The sequence below is a fragment of the Camelina sativa genome, chromosome 8, assembly GCF_000633955.1.
Source record: "Camelina sativa cultivar DH55 chromosome 8, Cs, whole genome shotgun sequence".
Taxonomy (NCBI): domain Eukaryota; kingdom Viridiplantae; phylum Streptophyta; class Magnoliopsida; order Brassicales; family Brassicaceae; genus Camelina; species Camelina sativa.
The window spans coordinates 10203074-10209240 of NC_025692.1; positions in this window are offsets into that span (position 1 = coordinate 10203074).

Below are 6167 nucleotides of genomic sequence, written 5' to 3' on the forward strand. Positions count from 1 at the left end.
AAGAAATTTGAAAAATTAAAAACATAGTAAAGAAACTTAGTGATACTTACCAAGAGATTCCAGAAACTCAACCTCTTCCAACATTTGCACCAAGTTTGATACTTGTGCTTCCGATTTATGTGAACTCTTTAGCCATTTTTGTGCACATATCAAAATCTCAACCATGTAAGGAGTTAAGTAACTCCTAAAAGAGTCCAACACTCGACCACTTGTACTAAAAGCCGACTCAGAAGCCACTGATGAGACTTGAATTGCTAGAACATCTCTAGCAAGTTCTAACAAGATTGAGAACTTAGAACTATTGCACCTCCACCAACTGAAAACATCATAAGGTAACCCCAAACTGTTTTCAACTCTTACCTCAGTTTTTTCTGTCAAATAAATCTGTAACTCATTGCTGCCATCTTCACTTCTCTTACAACCAACCAACTGACTGTAAAGTGACTCCATAACCTCACAATCATCATCATCTGAAATGTCACACATGACCGTAGGCTAAAAATCTGTAGGAGCTGCATCCTCTACTGGTTGACTCAGCCTAAGACTATAATCTTCATACAACCTCTTCATTGCACTTGAAACTGAAGACTGAAGTTGCTTACTCTCTATTGTGTCCTTACCATAGAGTTGTTCAAAGCAGAGGGAAGCAAACTCCATTTTTGTTGCGAGGATCAAAGGCACTTGCCATAATCACTAGAAGATTCATGTTATGCAATCCGTCCCAGGACTTCTTGAACTTGTGCTTCATTACATAAGCTTGCTTTCGGATCTCCTCAACAGGACTAGAAGCCTTAGAGTTTAGATTCCTCTCAATGTCAACAATTTTATTGTAACACAATGTAGAAGTTACCGACTTTAAAGCTGAGAATGTCAAAGTAGCCTTATAGAATACTTTCAGAAAATTTACCAACCTTACAACTTCCTCCCAATCAACTGAAGGTGGTGGTCCAATCCTTTTTGCTTTTGACCTCTCTTCTTATCTTCACTCGCCATTTTCTCAAATGCAACCCTCAGCTTCATAGCAGCAGTCAGCATCATATCAGTTGAATTCAAGCGTATGAAAACATCTAATGGCAAGCTGCCTCTACATACCTTTCCTGTTTTGACACCTCATTGCAAAAGATCTAAGCCTATTGAAGGATGACCTAGCATACTTGACTGTATTCCTTATGGAAACTATACTTGGATTTTCCTGCTTCAAACCATCCCCAACAATCAGATTTAGTATGTGTGCAAAACAACACATGTGTATAAATTCACCATCTCTTACTAGTGCTCCCCCTCCTTTCAGCCTTAATGCATCAGTGAATATCTACAGCGCCTTGTCATTGTTCTTTGCGTTATCAACAGTAAATCTGAAAACCTTTTCAATCCCCCATTCTTCAATGCAATCCATCAACTGTCCTGCAATGGTATCTCCTTTCTGATCCGTCACAACCTTAAAACTGAGGATTCTTTTCTGCATTTCCCATTGAGCATTAATCCAGTGCGATGTGATCACCATATAGTTGCAGGAGGTTATAGGAGAAGTCCATATGTCTGTAGTCAAAGACACCCTTTGTTTCTCAACAGTAAACAGATTCTTCAAAGCTGCTTTCTCTTCCAGATAGAGTGGAACAATGTCTCTCGTACAAGTCCTTCTCGATATTGTCTTGTAGAGAGGTAAGACATTGAAACAAAAACGTTTCCAACCCTCTGATTCGACAAATGAAAATGGCAATTCATTGACAACAACCATTTCATTAACTGCTCTCCTAAAAATCAACGTGTCAAACTTGATAACCTTCAGATTCCCATTACTACCACCACTTAGCACCTTCTGTTTTTCCTTCTCATCAAAATCCTTGTACTGTTTACATCTAGCTAAGTGGCCTATCACCGGACTACTTCCAGCTGTTTTTGAATCACAACCAATCTCCGCAGCACAATACTTACAAAAACTCTTACCAGAAACATCATCATTTTCCAGAAAATGTTGCCATATCACCGCTCTTTTAGCATACTTCTTCTTTCGTGGTCTTGGTGGTTTACAAGTGTTCCCTGTTAGAACCTCTTCAGTATATTCAGGTTGAAGCGGCGACTCCATCTCATTGTGCTCTTCATTCATCAACAAAACATACAAAAAATTCAGATTAACAAAAGTACACACATATATAAAACTCAAATATACAAACTTATTTGAAAGTTTAAAAACCAAGTTCTAACCCTAATATGTTACAACCAAAATATATACACAACACAATAGAACACAAGGACCATAAACAAAAGACAAAACTCACATCAATATATATACACAACACAATAGAGCCCAAGAACCATAAACAAAAGACAAAACTCACATATACGAAGTTATTTGAAAGTTTAAAAACCAAGCTCTAACCCTAATATGTTACAACCAATATACATACACAACACAATAGAGCATAAGGACCATAGACAAAGACAAAACTCACATCGATATACATACACAACACAAGGAACATAAGCAAAAGACAAAACTCACATATACAAACTTATTTGAAAGATTAAAAACCAAGCTCTAACCCTAATATGTTACAACCGATATACATACACAACACAATGGAACAAAAGGACCATAAACAAAGAAAAAACTCACATCGGTATGCATACACAACGCAAGGACCATACACAAAAGACAAAACTCACATCTACGAAACTCATATGGAAGTTTAAAAACTGAACCTTAACCCTAATAAGTAATATGTTACAATCGATAAACAAACACAATAACCCCATAACAACAATAGACAACCTCTGCTTTTGAAGTCTAAACCCTAACCCTAAAATTCCCCAAATTGATTCGAAATCAAAGATTATACAGACTCCAGAGAAATGAGTGGTAGAGACAACCTCTGCTTTCAAAGTCTAAACCTCAATTTGGGGAATTTTAAGGTTAGGGTTTGCAATTCGAAATCAAAGATTATCCAGAGGAATTAATGGTAGAGCAAAGAAAAACGAAGTATTGATTAAAGAGAAAGAACAAATAAGAAGATCTTACTTTCAAGAATTCGTAAGCTTCTTCGATTTTGCAAGAGGAGCAAGAGGAGCAAAATCTTCTTTTGTTTCGTAGGAGGCAAATCTAAAGAAGAAATAAGAACACGGTTAGGGTTAAGTTAATAACTTAGTACCCTTATAAATGGCTGCATAATCTCGGGCTAGGTAAACCAATCGGGTCCAATTACCGAACCGACCCAAACCGACATCCGAATTCTCTAAATAATTTGGCCAATCGGTTTGTCCCTTTCTAATTGTTTGGTGTCAATAACCGAAACATTCGGTTCTCTCGGGTCAGTTTATATGGGTTTCACCGTTTGCCAAGGACTAATATTCTCTATTCATCCATGAGCGATCAAGATGTCCTGTGACCTTACGCAGTATTATTACTGGGTCGGTGTCGTGACCCGTACAAGGGGATAAAGGCCAAAATAAAAAGTTTGAAGAAGAAGCCTAGAAGAACTCAAAATAAAAACTTTGATGGAGAAGGGAAATTAAAGGGGAACGACCAAGAGACTTATCAGGAAATGTCAATAGATTGAGAGACGGTCAATGGCCAATGACCAGATGTGTACCATCGGACCAACGGGGAGGATCTTCGATGGTCAAGGGAAATTCATTGATGGAAAGTCTTAAAAACTACTAAGAAGAGAAACAATCGAGGTAAAAATAAGAGAAGTCGTAGATTGAACAGTAGAAATGGAATGGCAATGTACCAGCCGACCGTTCACTGTGGACGAGAAGACCATTCATTGTGGACAAGTGGACAAGAAGACCATTCATTGTGGACAAGAGGACCGTTCACTGCGGACAAGAGGACCGTTCACCACGGAACATTGTACTGAGGGGCTATCGAAGGGAAATCTGTAGTATGTACCAAATGCGTTTTGGCGTAAGGAACTAACAAAGAAGGGAACTAGTCTGATAACAAGAACCACACTATAGCACCATGATCAAAGCAACTTTCCTAAGATCGCACTAAGTGGCCGAGGAAGTATACTAAAACACAAAGAAGAAGTAAGAGTATGAGATAAGCTAAATGATGAAGACTTAGTGTCTAATCAAAGAGAAGCATTGCATGAGGAGCAATGGACGCGGAAAGGACGTAAATTCAAAGAAGAATTGAAGGTTCTGGCCACAGTTCAAAATGTCATGGCTATTTAAAGGAAGAGATGAAATAAGACACTTATTGGGAGAAATTTGCCATTTGATGGAACAGAAGTATCACTTGTCGAGATTAATAGCCACTTGTTGCCGCGTTTGAGCCACATGCGCCACTTGCAGCTCATGCAGAGCCACATGTAGGCACATGCAAATTACACAATACTTGTCCAGATCGATTTGCCACTTGGTCTTGCATGATAACGGGCTGAGGGGCCTATAAATACAACCCCTCTGCCTTATTTTCGAGTTCTTAGCCTGAAGAAAACACAAAAAATCTCTCTAAAAACACTTGATCGCTTAAGGAGGAAAAAGAGGAAGGTTTGTTGGAGCTAACGTCTAAGGAAGAAGGACGAGTGTTGTCAGATCCGTGGTGTAGTGAAGCTGAATCATTCAATCTTCTGCTTAAATCACTGTGAGTTGTGGTTGCTTGTGGATGGTGCATGAACTTAAGCTCTTTTATCAATCCTTGTTTGTTTTGCTTGTTTTGCATGTTATTCTTGATAGGATGCATGTAGACTAGCCCAATTTAAAATAGACTTGCATGCATAGTCTGGTTAGATGGTATGGAATCTTGAGGAGAACTAAAATGGTTTGGCATGCATAAAGAATTGGTGGTATGCATAGAGAAGTTAAATCCATGGTTACTTGATGAAAAATCATTCTAGGACATTTGTTTGGCCTTTAAGGCTGTCCGGTTTAGGACATTTGTTGGCCTTTGTGGCGGCCCTTTTGGCATTTTGATGATCCTTGTGTGGTCATGATGTATTCCAGTGAGGGGATATGTGGTTGGTAGGACATTGTGTTGTTTTACATGAACCACGGGAAGGAAACCTGTTTAGGGATAGGACTCAGACGTGTTCAGAATTGTTTGCTCTAAGGACAGTTGGTCCTGAACGACTCTTGGGGGACTTTGGTTATCATAGTACCGCCATATTCTGAGACTTTATGGCTTGTGAGTATGGTGGGTATATCAACTTTGGATGACGACCCGGGGACGCGTTGCAGGGTGGCAACCCGAAAGACGAATATTGGACTTCTGATAAGTTGCTAAAGTTGGTCATAGAACATTGTTAGGATGCTGGCTATTTGCTTCTTGACATTGTTGGATTGTGAATTGTTAGACGTTGGTATTTGGTTATTCATTATTGGAGTTATTTGTTGGACTACTGTTATTGCTTATGTTATCCGTTGTTGTTGAATGTTATTAAGTTGTTAGGTTGTTAGTGAATATTGGATCACTGGTAAAATGTCATATTTAATAAAAGAACACGTGATGGATTGTTTCAAATCCAAACATACAAATAAAGAGGTATGGTACCTTAAGTAGTCAAGTTTCATCCATGGCTCAGCCTCTATTTAAGCTTCCTCTTTCTCTCATGTCTTCTTCTCTGTAAAACACTAATTGTCTTGAGATTTATTTCTAGTTTCTTATTTTTCTTTTTCTTTCCACTCAGCCCCGGACTGCAATGGCTGCCTAAGCCTTTTTTTCTGAAATTTTCATAAATACAAGTTTAAATATTTTTAAAAATTGTTAATCTCTATATAATTATTTAAACAATGTTCTTAGCAAAATAACTCTAATGTCATGTGAGATATTACAGAAAGTACCATTATATTAAAATACTAGATTAAGACCCGTGCTAGAGCACGGGTTGAAATTTATTTTATTTATATTGTAATTTTTATATAAAATATAATTTATATGATTGTTTTTTAAAGTTTTTTTGGATAAAATATTATGCAATAAAATCATATGCTAAATATGATGAATTGAAAAAAGACACATATTTTGTAAGTTTTATATTGTTAATGATTTTAGATAAGTACACTTGCTATAACACTGGACACAATTTTATTTTATACAAAATTTTGTATATTTTATATTTTAAAATAAAATTTTAATATGTTGTATTAGGTTATATATGTGAAATTTTTTCAACGATGTATATTCTACATCATGACTTGAATGTCATTATAAGACATAATTT